General features: G+C 35.0%; 1 protein-coding gene across 1 annotated transcript in view; it reads left to right on the top strand.

Annotated features, from left to right (window-relative positions):
- The window catches only part of LOC106667526 (peroxisomal targeting signal 2 receptor), an 85,806-nt gene that overhangs the window by 47,784 nt on the left and 23,573 nt on the right, over positions 1 to 14,449 (top strand). The window lies entirely within an intron of this gene.

The following is a 14,449-nucleotide window of genomic DNA, read 5'->3' on the forward strand; positions in this document are numbered from 1 at the left end:
TAGTTATATTTTAAACAAATACCTTAAAAACCTGTTACTGAAATCTATTTCAACTATTAAAAAAGGGTACAAAAATAAACGATTCTTTTCTTTCGTGGTTTTGTTTGTAAATCCGAATTAAAATACATATTTTAAAAAGTTGACACAAACTAGGAAAAACTGACTTAAACTCGTGTTTTTCTTTTGTAATTCTTTGATAGTTATATTTTAAACAAATACCTTAAAAACCTGTTACTGAAATCTATTTCAACTATTAAAAAAGGGTACAAAAATAAACGATTCTTTTCTTTCGTGGTTTTGTTTGTAAATCCGAATTAAAATACATATTTTAAAAAGTTGATACAAACTAGGAAAAAACCGACTTAAACTCGTGTTTTTCTTTTGTAATTCTTTGGTAGTTATATTTTAAACAAATACCTTAAAAACCTGTTAATTATCATGTAAAAATATACTTTAAAACCTTTATATTAAAATATCTGTCCGGCTATAAGGCTGCAAGAAAAGGCTACAGAAATGATTCTGTTATTTCGCAGTTTGTCTGTACATCCTAATTAAAATATATACTTTAAAAAGTTTGTACGCTCTGAGTAAAAATTGACTTAAACTCGTGTTTTTCTTCTGTAATTCTTTGGTAATTATCATGTAAAAAAGTTACTTTAAACCTTTGTTTTGAAATATCTGTCAATCTATAACAAAAAGGCCACGGAAACGGTTCTTTTCTTTACTGGTTTTTTTAAAAAATCTCAATTAAAGTGAATAGTTTAAAAATATGATACGAACTACAAAAAAACAGACTTAAATTCGTTTTTCTTTTGAAATTTTTTGATAGTTATCATGTAAAGATACTTTAAAAACTTTATATTGAAATACTATACCAACTATGAAAAGGCCAATAATAACAGTTACCAAAGTCGATAAAGCTTAAAAAACAAGCAATTTAGTGCAATTTTTTGCAACCTAGGTAACCAAAATACTTTTTATCATAATATGAGTTCAACTGTAGAACTGTAGAAAGCAGTTGTAAGCAGTGGTCAAAGTTGATTGATTGAGTTTGTGTCAAAATAGCATAAAACGAAGCATAAACTAACTTCGATGAGCTTAACCGTGGAAATGGCCGTTATGTAATTCGTGACCGGCAGCAATCCCAAGGCCGGATACACGAAGAAAAATTCAGGCGTACTCCATCAAATTGTAAACAAACAGACGTCCGAGGCACGTTCTTCCTCGACGATTTGCCGCCCTTGAAATTCTCGGATAATTTCATAACTCGTGGAACTTTTGTACGAGCCCAGTATGCTCGGGGCCCCCTTTCTGTTATTTCCAGCAGTCTCACCTTACAGGCTTTCCAAATTTTAAGCGATCTTACAATTACAAATCGTAATTTACGTATTAGACTTTCAGTCAATTGCGACTCACGACACATATGGAAAACTTCGTTTGTATTCATGTGCAGTTCGTCGGAGTTCCTGGGATATTTTTGTTTTTTACTTTTATTTTTATGACGTGCTTCTATTGTTGCCTTAGCCTTGTCTCCTTTTATCACATCGAAGGTCTGTAGGTCTGTGTAACATGTTCATCCCCATCATGGAAATTGTTTTAAAACAGATCTTCAAAGAGTTTAGAAACGCTAAACATAAATTTGATCAAATAAGTCTGGTTTGAAATGGACTTAATGAAAGCCCTCACAAGGGTACATGTACACTTTTCCCGATTTTACACCAGAGCACTAAAACTGTCTCACTTTTACCCTAACCACCCTAACCATCCCTAACCAGTTCATTTTAGTGTAACGTTTAAATGAATAATACAAAGTAATAACATGCAAGTATGATGAATTTTTATGATTTTTTAAGAAGCAGCAACTTTTCTGTGCACTTTCATGACTAAACTCACGGAATTTCAAAAAGCTTCGACTAAAAGTGATATAAAATTTATTTTTCTAAAAAATTTTCAGCGAAAAGCAAAATAGTAAAATAAAGTAATATACATAAAGTAATATACAAAAGTTTTTAAAGCATTTTTAAGAGAATGCAACTTACGTAGAAAAATTGCCGACTTCGTTCCGTGGAGATGGACAGGTTACACAAAGGAATATACCGAAAATGAACATACAAAAGTTTTTAAAGCAAAGTACATTAAATTATGATTTTACTCCTCATCAGGATCTGCTCTTCCACATGTTGTTGGCCATGATGTCGAGAGGTTGTAAAAACTTTTTTCTCCTTCAGGAATCTATTGAAAAATTTTCTTTATATCTTCTATTTTTAAGGCATTAATATCATTCATCCCAAAAACGCTTTTTTTGCCAAATTTTGCCGATAGGTTTCGTGAATAGACATTCAATAATTTTGGCCAGTTTCACCAATTTCTGTTGAATTGGATAGTGAGATATTTTAAGGGAAATTGTAACAAATATTGTGTTTATAAAAGTCAGAGTATGACCTCCGAGGCTATTTTTGGTAGCGATTTAGCCAAATTTTGCCGATAGGTTTCGTGAATAGACATTCAATAATTTTGGCCAGTTTCACCAAATTCTGTTGAATCGGATAGTGAGATATTTTAAGTGAAATTGTAACAAATATTGTGTTTATAAAAGTCAGGGTATGACCTCCGAGGCTATTTTTGGTAGCGATTTAGCCAAATTTCGCCGATAGATTTCGTGAATAAACGTTCAATAATTTTGTCCCTTTTCACCAATTTCTGTATCATCGAATAGTGAGATATTTCAAAGGAGTTATTTCAAGAAAAAGCACCGTTTATAAGAGTGTAAGAGTCAGGTTGTGATTCCAAGGACGGATTTTTGGTAATAATAAGGCCAAATCTTGTCGATAGATTTCATGAATTTATAGCAAACAATTTTTCCCAGTTTCACCCCATTCTGTTGCATCGGATAGCGGGATATATTTTAAAGGAAACATTTTAATAAGGACAGCGTTTTTAAAAGTCAGGTTGTGACCTATAAGGGCGGATTTTTGGTAGCAATTTGGCCAAATTTTATCGATAGATTATTTGAAGTTAAGCTCATTAATTTTGCCCAATTTCATCAAATTGTGTTGCATCGGAAAGCAAGATATTTTATCTATGGCCAAATATTGCCGACTTAGTTTTCTTAATTACTAAAATTTCAACATTGAGAAGTAAAATTTTGGTTGTGAATCAGCAAGATATTTAATACAATTGCATTTTCGGAACCTCATAAAATTCCATGCACGCTCTTAAATCTATCATGCTGATCAATGTCAATAGATTTTGGAGAAATATTATTTACAGACTAAAGGCCAAATTCTGTATAATTTCACCATATTAATCCACCTTAATCATTCGATAAGAATTATTAGTACATTGATGATATTTATTAAATTAATCTATTGGACCAGAAAATAATTCAACACATTTCAAGGCAGCCTTTACTGTCCCTAGTTTGATATTCTTTACAAAAGATTGTCAATCATGTGACTATTTTCTTTAAAAGTTCTGTAATTCATAAAGCTAAAAGGTCGACATACGAACGCTCACGAATTATGGATCACCTTGTGAGATATTGAAGACGATATGTCGAAAAAAGACGTTTAGATCCATGGATTTTTCTTAGTTTTGATCAAACTTTGACTATAAGTTTGGAGGTCGTGAGGTGCGGTCTGGTGTGACGTAGGTTTTAGAAAAACATTTTCTTTATCGTGCCAACGTTTCGAGAATGGCACATCTACACGGAAAACTTTGAGCACTGAAGATGATCTCAATGAAGATCGAAACGTTGGTACGATAAAGAAAATATTTTTCTAAGACCTACATCACACCAGACCGCATCTCACCACCTTCAAATAATCTCATTAAGTAACTGTCACTAAACACCACACATTTTGAATATAAGCTATTACATGAAGGATTTTTTTTTTTTTTTTTAATTGGCCTTATGATCTTGCATATTTAGCCATAGTACGAATTCTTGTGTGTTCAAATTGGGGGTTATCGGGAAAAAAAGGTCCCAGAGGCGACGGTGGGAATCGAACCCACGACCGCGGCGTGAGAGTCTCTCATGCTAACCACTCGGCTACCGCGGTCCCCCTACATGAAGGATATAAGTTAAATATGAAAGAAAAATTAATTTTTTAAGTGTATGCATGAAGCCGTTTAGGCTTCAATGGTCATCCTCCACCCCTAAAGTATGCTTCTTGTCACTTCTTCACTTCCTTCCGATTAAAAAAGAAAACATTGGATTAATACCATTTCTGTTTAATGTTACCATGCAACGTGACAAATTGATTTATGATCCAGGGTCATTTTTTAGACTAATTTCATACACCAGGTTAATCCTGTGAGAAGAAACAGGAGGTCATCACATGAATAATCCTTGCTATTTCAAAAGATCTCGACGATCCTACATTTTCGCCGATTTAATCCTTTCTTGATCTTGCTTTTCTTATAATTAATTTTGTCCGGGATGTTGACGATTTATGTCACCAAGGCGTTTTGTCAGATTCGACTAACGACCGACCGCCAGTTTTCTCCATGAAATCCGTCATTGCAATAGGTTTGTGCAAGAGAATTTCATAAATATAAAATCGACGTGCTCTACCGAAAGACAACAACGATTTAAGCCTTGAAACCCCGATCCGAGGGACTTATCACTAATTAAATCTTCCTCCTTGCATCGTGCTCAAAACCTTGAAAATCAAAACGTCTATTTTTCGCCATTTTACAGCACAGATTTTTGCACGCCTTTTTTTGAAACAAGCCTGTAGTTTTATAACAACCCTTCTTGTTCTGAAATGGAAAAGAAATTGCAATTTCACATTCACACAGTGAAACGGTGATGGAGATGGAGACCCTTTCAACCGTTTAACCACTCGTGGAGCCTTTCTCGGCCTCCCGAAAAGTTTCTAGTATGATAAAGATAAATCAAAATCTTCTGCTCCATTTGATTCGGCCGAGATTTTACGTTTGGGTTCGAATCGGGAAAGCTGATTTTCACCGGCCTCTCCGCAAGAAAAACAAACGCTCAAAAACTACATCCTGACGAAAGGTGTACTTATCCAATATAATTAAGCCCTTTTATCAGTTTTATTGGCTTTCAAGTATTAATACACATAAAATAAATTAAACATGTTGGGATCTCTCTTTTAACATAAAGGACGGCATAATTTCAATTAAATGTTTTTCTTTTCTTTACAATTGATTGTGCAAAACTCTTTTAAATAAAAGTAATTGGTTAGATTACATAAATCAATGTAACAACAGCCGTTTTTTCTATTTAACAACTATTACGAGCTGGTATTACATATACTTCATTAACCGTAAAACCTTAATCGTTGTTTTTTTATGAACCCTTTAACAAAAGCTTATGACGATGAAAACCTTATTAAATAATAAATATTGCGTTTATTATATCTACTTATATAAGTTACTTATGATGATAATTTCATTTGTTTGTTGTAATTAAATAATCTCAGCATTGCCATATGCATGTTATTAAGTGGATTTTTTTATTTATTTTTTGTATATTATTTTTTTCTTAGTAAAGTAGGAGGTTTGTAGATGTGGTTTGACTTTCTTTGCTACAGCATGGTTTTGGATCATGTGATATTTTTATCCAATTTTACGTAAAGATCTTGGTCATCCTTGGTCAATTATTGTTTTATCATATTAAATTGTATATATTAAAAATTAAATATATAAGCCTCAAATAAAGCTATAAAAGTTTAGATCCTTGAGATTGCTCATTTACCGATGATGATCAAATTTTATGGCTAGGTCAGATTCATTTGACAACTTAGTGAATATATTTGGGTGTGGCAAGCTAGCAAGCAATAGCAACAGTGCACCCAATAAAGAATAAAAAGTTTCAAAAAAGGTAGAGAAGAGAAAAAAGAGAGAGGGAGAGTAGGACAAAATCGCACAGGTTACAGATGATTTTAAGACCGAGTATGGTCATGAACCGATATCTATGGAAATAAAACTAGGACTAGAATTCATATAAAGAAACCTTAGCTTAACGAAGAGCTCTAGACAATGATGAATATTGCACAGCAACATAATAAGAATATATTTGGGGGCGTCGGTGGCCGCAACGGTTTAGGCGTTGACAAGCCGCTCATCAATGCAAGGTAAAAGGCCCGGGTTCCAATCCAGCGGCCCTGCATTCGAACCCGACATACTTACAAATGGGCTTTTTTTCAAAAACATCGGCACCCCGAGGGTTGATATAACCTCTGCTGTTGCGAAACCTCGTTTAAAAAAAAAAAAAAAAAAAAAAAAAAAAAAAAAAAAAAAAAAAAAAAAAAAAAGCCCACTTGTTTTTTAAACCTTAACGCACGCGCATACAACAGGCTAAGTAAGACAGTTACACCCAGATAGATAGATAGACAGATAGATAGAGAGAGAGAGAGAAAAAAAAATGAAAAGAAAAGCTAAAAAAAACACACGAAATTAACAAGCGAAAAATGCCCAAAAGAACAATAGACGTGTACACAAAAAAACATATGTATGGAAATGGGAGAAAACCCGAACAAAAATACACAACACAAGGAGAGGAAGAGAGAGGGCGAGGGAGAGGAGAAAGAGAGAGGGACAACAAAAAAGCACATAAACCAAGGAGGCCCACTTGTTTTTTAAACCTTAACGCACGCGCATACAACAGGCTAAGTAAGACAGTTACACCCAGATAGATAGATAGACAGATAGATAGATAGAGAGAGAGAGAGAAAAAAAATGAAAAGAAAAGCTAAAAAAAACCACACAAAATTAACAAGCGAAAAATTCCCAAATGAACAATAGACATGTACATAAAAAAACATATGTATGGAAATGGAAAAAAACCCGAACAAAAATACACAACACAGGGAGAGGAAGAGAGAGGGCGAGGGAGAGGAGAAAGAGAGAGAGACAGCAAAAAAGCACATAACCCAAATATATACAACAAACCGTCACAAAATTTTCGGGTTTTTATAAAATTGACCATTATACAAAATTACTTGTGTGATGCTTCATTCTGGCAGACACATCTTGTGTTTAACCTAAATAGAAAAGGGTTATAGTTGACACATAATGTCAAAACAAAGAAAGCCTTCTCTGTTTTATGACAAACCCGATTTAATATCACAAAAGCTCGTGTTATGAGTGTAAAATATGCTCATTTTTATGCTAATAGATATACATATATTATATTATAATGTTGTGAATTCGTTTTTGTTTGTGTTTTTTCTACTGTGACTCGGTTTGTTTCTTCGTGTTGAATATTCAAGAGTCTTCCGCTTCTTCCACTCCAGAAATTTCAAGATTGATCCATTGCGTAAGATCGAGTCGCAAGGCCAAGGAGGCCGGGTACTAAAAGTCACAGAAAACCTCTGCTTTCTGCTGGAGAGAAAGCGTGCCGGAGCACTTTAACAAATTGACGAGGTTAAGGGACAAAAGAAGATACCGACAAATGCTGATAGTACGATTGTACAAGAGATATTTTTACCGGCAGAGGATGATATTTTGACTTAATATCTAAAGTATTTTAAGCCCTTAGAGCTTGGTCTAATATGTGGTTATTTGATTGAATTTCTCGGATGACTTGTCCGCCAAATCTTGCTGTTTTGTTTTGATTTGTTCTCCGTGGGTTTAAATAATGTTAATAACGTCTCTTTCGTAATGAAAGATGTTCATTTTTCACGCGGAACATGATGAAAAGGGATTATTCACCGAGTAGCCCAGCCGAGCGGTGTAATTGCAGTCATAAAGCAAAGTAATTGCTGGAGATTATCGTGCTATTCTGCTTTCCGAATAGAATTCTGTGTTCAGTCAAAAAAAAGAACAACTAGAGCTCACGTAAGACTGTGAGTTAAACAACCCAGCACAAAACACAATAGGGTCTCAATAATGGTAAAAGGTTAATTGATTCCGTTGCAAAATTGTCAAACCGCGGCCCACGTTTAATTGAATATTAATGACCCCGGGGCATCAGCCTGACAGAAGGATTAGGAAGTGAACGTGTCCCAATCACCATACTTAACGCCCACCGAAAATATAGTAATGAAAGAACTTGGCATGGCTATTTAAAAGTTCAAAGATTGCAGTGTTCTTTTTTAAAAAGAATTAACTAGTAGCAAGTGAGATTACTTTGATGAAAGGCATTAGGCGATGGAGGTTGAAGTAACAATGTTATTTCTTAAGATGTTTAGTTTATAAAAATGTCCGCATATTTTCTCCTGTCAGACGTATCAGGTGTCTTTTTATAGTAAACAGAGATCAAATGATCAGCTAGTAAAAATCAAACTTAGGACAGATTTATGTCTGTAGAAAATTATTTTATAGGGCAGAAAGAAGCGTTGAAAAGGGCACGTGCTGACAATCGAAGGGGTGGTTTTTCCACCCCCAATGATGGGGGCGGTTGTCCCTTACGGTTGCTCTTGATCAGGAGCCGATGTTGTTACAAGAGTTCACAGAGGGAGACAAATCCACCCCTTATTTTATTGTGTTCCTAATTTTAATTTATACGTCATGATTTACCTATTAGACATTAATAAACGAAAAATTTCACAATTTGTTCGAATATAATTGTACTATTTTTTCTCGTTTGATTGCCGTAGAAATCGTGATATGAAAGAATAAAAATTGGTGACTTTGTTGGTATGTCGTTTTCTTTTTGGATTTAAATATCTAAGGGCCAATTCTCAACCTTGTGATGCAAATGTCATCTTCAAAATAATTATAAAAAATTGAACACTGCGATAATAATATATAATAAACAACCAGAACAGCAATAATCAACGAGAGAATATCTCCAATACTAGAAACCACAGTTAAAACCTCTTAACAAAATGGCGTCGTCTTTTTACGTTAAAGTCCGTGCAAGAAAGACAGAGATGGTAATTAATAAGGATATACGATAATGGTCAGTATTATTTTTGTTTAAAAAAATTTATAATTTGATATGTCAAAATAACAGAAAGAAAGAACAAAACAGAATTATATTTACAAATATATACATTATACATTATATAAGGGGACCGCGGTAGCCGAGTGGTTAGCATTATAGAGAGACTTTCACGCCGCGGTCGTGGGTTCGATTCCCACCGTCGCCTCTGGCCCTTTTTTCCCGATAACCCCCAGTTTGAACAACATATATAAGAAATTCGTCATGGCTAATATGCAAAAATCATAAGGCCAATAAAAAAAAAAAAAAATACACTATAAAATGGTGAAGTGGAGTTTCTATCTAGCGACACTTACCTCCAGTTAGTTAGAAAATAACAAAATTTGTATTATTTACATTGTTTTCTATCGTGGGAAAAATATTAGATTTAAAAAAAACCTAGCTATTTTGGCTAATTTAGAAGAGAACGTTCTTTATTCTCCTGTGCATGTACATGTCGTCCAAGTAATAGTTGCCTATTTGGCAACAGATTGTACTGGTTCTAGCTTGGCATTGCTTAAAAAATTTAACAGTTGCATCTCTGATGTATTCCAGCACCAACAACACGTTTGTCGCATTGTGTAGTTCCGATATGCGTGTATATAGGGGCGAGTCCGTCGCAAGCCTCAGAAACTTTTTCTGTACAACCTGCAGCCTGCCGACATTAGTCCTGCATGTCAGGCCCCAGGAGGAGCACGCATACAGGAGCATGGGCCTGACCACCACCTTGTACAGAAGAAGCTTATTGGCAGGCGACAGGCCAGACCGGCGACAGAACTGAGGGCAAAGTGCCGACAGAGCTTTGCCCGTGTTTACTTCGTCACTGACATGGGGAGTGAAAGTGAATTTTCGGCCCAATATCACCCCAAGATATTTGACCGACTCAGACCACGACACAGCTATACCTTCAAATTGAATCTTTTTATAAAGCAACGATCTACGCAAAACTCTGCCTCCGTTTTGTTATGATTAATTTTAATTTTCCAACGGTTGCAAAAACTTCCTACGCAGCGCATTGCGTTGTCTAATCTGTTCGATATCGTGTCTATCCTCCAAGAGCGATATCGCCAGCGTAGAGGTATTTTGTTAAAATATAGGAGGAACAGAATGGGTCCAAGGATAGAGCCTTGAAGAACAACAGCAACCATGACTCTCGGTTGGGAAAGGGATGATCCAAAGGAAACACGGAATTGTCTGGATAGGAGATAGGAGTAGACTATTTTTATTATGTATGGAGGGAAGTTATATTCCATCATCCTGCTGACTATACCATTATTCCAAACAGTGTCAAAGGCCTTTCGGACATCTATCAGAACCATGCCATTTGATATGTTAAAATAAGGCTTCGTTAGAACTACGAACATTATGAAATACAATTAATTAATAAACCAATGAAGAGTCTTTTCTAAAGCTAATAACTACAACAATTTATGGACATGTCACGGTATCTATGGATCAATGTTGTCCCAAATTGCTCCAATATTCTGACTTCTACTATAGTCACTTAAGATTGGAATAAACCAAGGCAACATAAATGGTAAATTCTGCAGACATGGAAGGCCTCTCCCTGCTTACAACCTTGACGAAACGCCATAAGACCAAAATATTGAAATTCTGACTGAAATTTGAGTGAAAGTTGATGATAAATTTTGTTAAAATATTAATTCACCTAGAACGTTACATAAAAATTCTTGAAATAAAGATGTTAAAAATTATTTTTTTTTTGTACGAGTACAAAGAACTGTTCATGAATGCAATTATTACAGTGAAATCTTTTGTAGTTCTATTAGTAGAACCGTAATACTCGAGCGTATAGCTTGGTCATTCCTATCATCTTATGGAGGTATACCTATAAAGTAGATCAGGCAGAAAATTGAATTATGCGGATTTGTCAGGGGAACAGAAAATTAATACAAGAATGAGAAACGGATATCGGAACAGCATTAGTGGCCAGTTATCTGACGCAACCGGTGGACTCTAATGACATAACGACCTGGCTGAATCGGGTTACAATGCCATTTGACAACTGAAAGTGTTCCTCCGAGACAGGTGGTCGCTTTCTCCGGTGAATTTCCTGAGACACGGGGAAAATTGGATCGGTGGACATTTTCCAGATGTCTGTACTGTCGTAAAAGTGCTTCGGGACAAATTTGCAAAAGCCAAATAGGATAATGAGTCGAAATAAGAATTAATTAATCCTGAGGTTTCTTTCCTTCAAACCAAACAAGAGAAAACAGCGCGGATGTGTTCAGCCCTTAAATTACCATGTCGCCATTTTGTAAAGACATGTCAATTATGGCTGCTAGTGTGTTTATATGCGCTTATGTATAGCCTTCTTCTAATATTGAATAAATGTTTCCCATTAACTACTTTATGGTCAATTAAATCGTTTTAATTGTATGTCGAATTTGTAGAAGCGGTTGAAACCACCGATTCGAGTGTAACCGAGGGTAAAGCTGGAATTGCAAGACTTCACCATTCTTGGTTATCATGATTCAATGTATTAATTAACATTTCAAATGACGTTAAATCTCGATGTGAAAGCTCGTGTTAAAATGAGAATATGCGTGTTCTCTGACGCGTGATTTCCACTTCCGATATCTTGTTACTATTAAAACCGAAAAATGGTTAGCTGAAACGTATACGATTTCCTATAATCGCATATTCTTTCAACCTTTCATACAGTAAACTATAGGCATAATGTATAGTTGTATTTTCTTGTTTCTTTTTAACACTAGTGTACCATTAGCATAATAAAGGTGGTGAAAAGGAAGTGAGGAGTTTCACACGGAGCCAATTTTAAAAAATACGTTAGACACTAGATTCCAGGGTTAAACTCGTTTGATAGGTGAAAGGTCGCGGATACGCCGGGGTGGTCAAGACCGGTCGATCGTGAATCTTAGGACTTCCGGGATTGACCTTTGCTCGGGCTAATTCGTTCTGGCAGGGCTCCCCCTATGTGTTCCCAGCTGGGGCAGGTCCCATTGTGTCTTCTTTTCCGGCAACGGTTTTTTTTAAGGATGGTCCGCATTTTATCGAGGGATTTAAATGTTCAAAACTGTGATATAAATCCATAGATATTAAAGGTTAATTCAATAACCCGTTGGTCTCGGTTTTTTTACTGCGGCACGGCACAAAGTTGTAAAATCGAAATGGTGATTGATGGAGTGAGTGCGGGTTCAATCCTTTTTTAAAAAAGATAGTTCCTACTCACAGTAAGTTGTTTTCCAATGATCCGGATTTCGAGCCCCTTAGCACATCATCAGGTTGAAGGATTTCTACAACGTGATGATGAGCTAAGTGGCTCGAAATCCGAATCGTTGGAAAACAACTTACTGTGAGTAGGAACTATCTTTTTTTAAAAAGGATTAAGTTGTAAAATTATATTTTTGTGATCTGTGGGGTTGCCTGTAGTATGATCCCTTCTGATTGTCTTAGCTTGCCGATCCTTATCAGTTTTACCAACTGCAGGTTGATCTTTCTTCCTATACTTTTAGACAATGCATTTTTTAATACTGTACCCGGTATAAATATCAAATTGTATCATTTCTTGCTGATGTATGTGGAGTGATTAATCCGAAGTTTCATCGTTTCCGAACATCTTACCCTGTCGATTCTTCCTAGTTTCCTACTAAATTCAGCTTGATCTTTCTTCCTATACTTTTAGATATTCCATTTTTAATACTGTACCCTGTATATCTCAGAGATGAATTGTTTCATTCCTTTGCTAATCTATGCGGAGTGATGAATCCGAAGTTTCATCGTTTCCGAACATCTTACCTGCCGATCCTTACTAGTTTTGTGGGTGGCGTTGTGTCGGCAACATCACGTTGGTCTTTCTTCCTATGCTTTTAAATGACACATTTCTTAATGTGGTATCCTGCATAACGACACTATTTATTATAATTTATATTATGCATAGCCTGTAGATCATTGTGTATGAACTCTTTTTCGATTTATAATTATGAACTATACTATGAAAAAATATATGCCTTCTTTTAGGGTTATTATACTAGGATTAGTTCTTGGTTTCCCTGTTAACCTTAGCAATAATAATCAATAATTATAACAACTACAGTCAAATGAAACCTGGTGTCACGATAGCGCTGACAAAAATATTTTTTATATTAATTACCTCTATTAATAGTTATGTGTTATTGTTATGCCCATTTAAATTATTTCTGCGTTCTTTTGTAAGTATGCGTATATTGTGTTTATTTATGTGCGATGGTTCATGAGTGAGTTGTGTTGTGTGGGTGTTGGTTGTTTCTTTGTTCGATTATTTTTGAATTTTGTGTGTTGTGTTGTTATTTGTGTGTGAGTGTGTGTGTGTGTATGGTGCTTCTTCTGTGTTGGTTAATGAATGGGTTGTTTTTATGTGCATGTGTTAGTTGTTTCTTTGATCGAAGGTTTTTTAATGAGCTGTGTTTGTGTGTTGCCTGTGTTTATTTGTTGTCTTGAGTGGACTGTTTGTTTTTTTATTCACCCGCGGGTGTGAGGTTTGTTTGCTATTTGTTATAGTTGTCTTATTGATTGTGTGTGGTGATTAGTGACCGTTTGTCGATGATTGTTCAGAAATCGTGAGATGCGGTCTGGTGTGATGTAGATTTCACAAAAACATTTTCTTTATCGTGCCAACGTTTCGATCTTTATTGAGATCATCTTCAGGGCTCAGTGTTTGTTTTCCGTGTAGATGTGCCATTCTTGTATGTCGTGTTGAGAGTGCCCAAGAGAGGGCAAAATACACTTTGAGCACTGAAGATGATCTCTATGAAGTTCGAAACGTTGGCACGATAAAGAAATTTTTTTTTTGAAACCTTCATCACACTAGGCCGCATCTCACGATTTCTGAATAATCTTATTGATTGTGTTCCTTTGTTCCACCTTTTTTCGGTTGGTTGTTTATTTGTTCAATTTGTTTCAAATTTTTTTTGCTAGTGTTCAATATTTTGTGTATGGTTTTAGTGTTTTTTCGTAATACTTTTTGGTTGTTATTTGTTGGGTGTGTTACGTTCGTTTTTGCGCCTTGCTTACATGTTGAGTTAGTGGATTGCGTTTGTTATTTGTCGCTTGCTGTTTCAGTGGGATTTCTTCCGTTGTGTTTATATTGTTTTTGTTATATGATAATTTACATTATAAAACTGTAATAACTGGTCAAAAAAATGTGTAAGTAACTAATGTAAGTAAATGGTGAAATTAAGCACCGACGAATATAGTCGGGCACGGACTTGTTGAGTATTCAATCTAGACCATCTACTTTTTTCCTTTCTGGCATAAATATTGTAACTTATGTTTTAAACACATCTATTTTTTAAATATCAAAAGTTTAGTTTGTAATAGAACAAAGGTTGTTTTTGAAACTCAAAGGAATTATGTACAAATATTACTTTCATTGAATGATGAAACACACCACATACGAGCTGTCTTTGTTTTGTTTTTTTAATTTTTTATAATTTTACAATTTTTTGTTTGTTTATTTATTTGATAATGGTAGAGTAATAATGCAATCAAAATCCCAATGTGTGCTTTTCCCGACACGGCCGCAGATGTTTA

This window comes from Cimex lectularius, unplaced genomic scaffold (assembly GCF_000648675.2).
Source record: "Cimex lectularius strain Harlan isolate CLEC.00 unplaced genomic scaffold, Clec_2.1 scaffold307, whole genome shotgun sequence".
NCBI lineage: Eukaryota > Metazoa > Arthropoda > Insecta > Hemiptera > Cimicidae > Cimex > Cimex lectularius.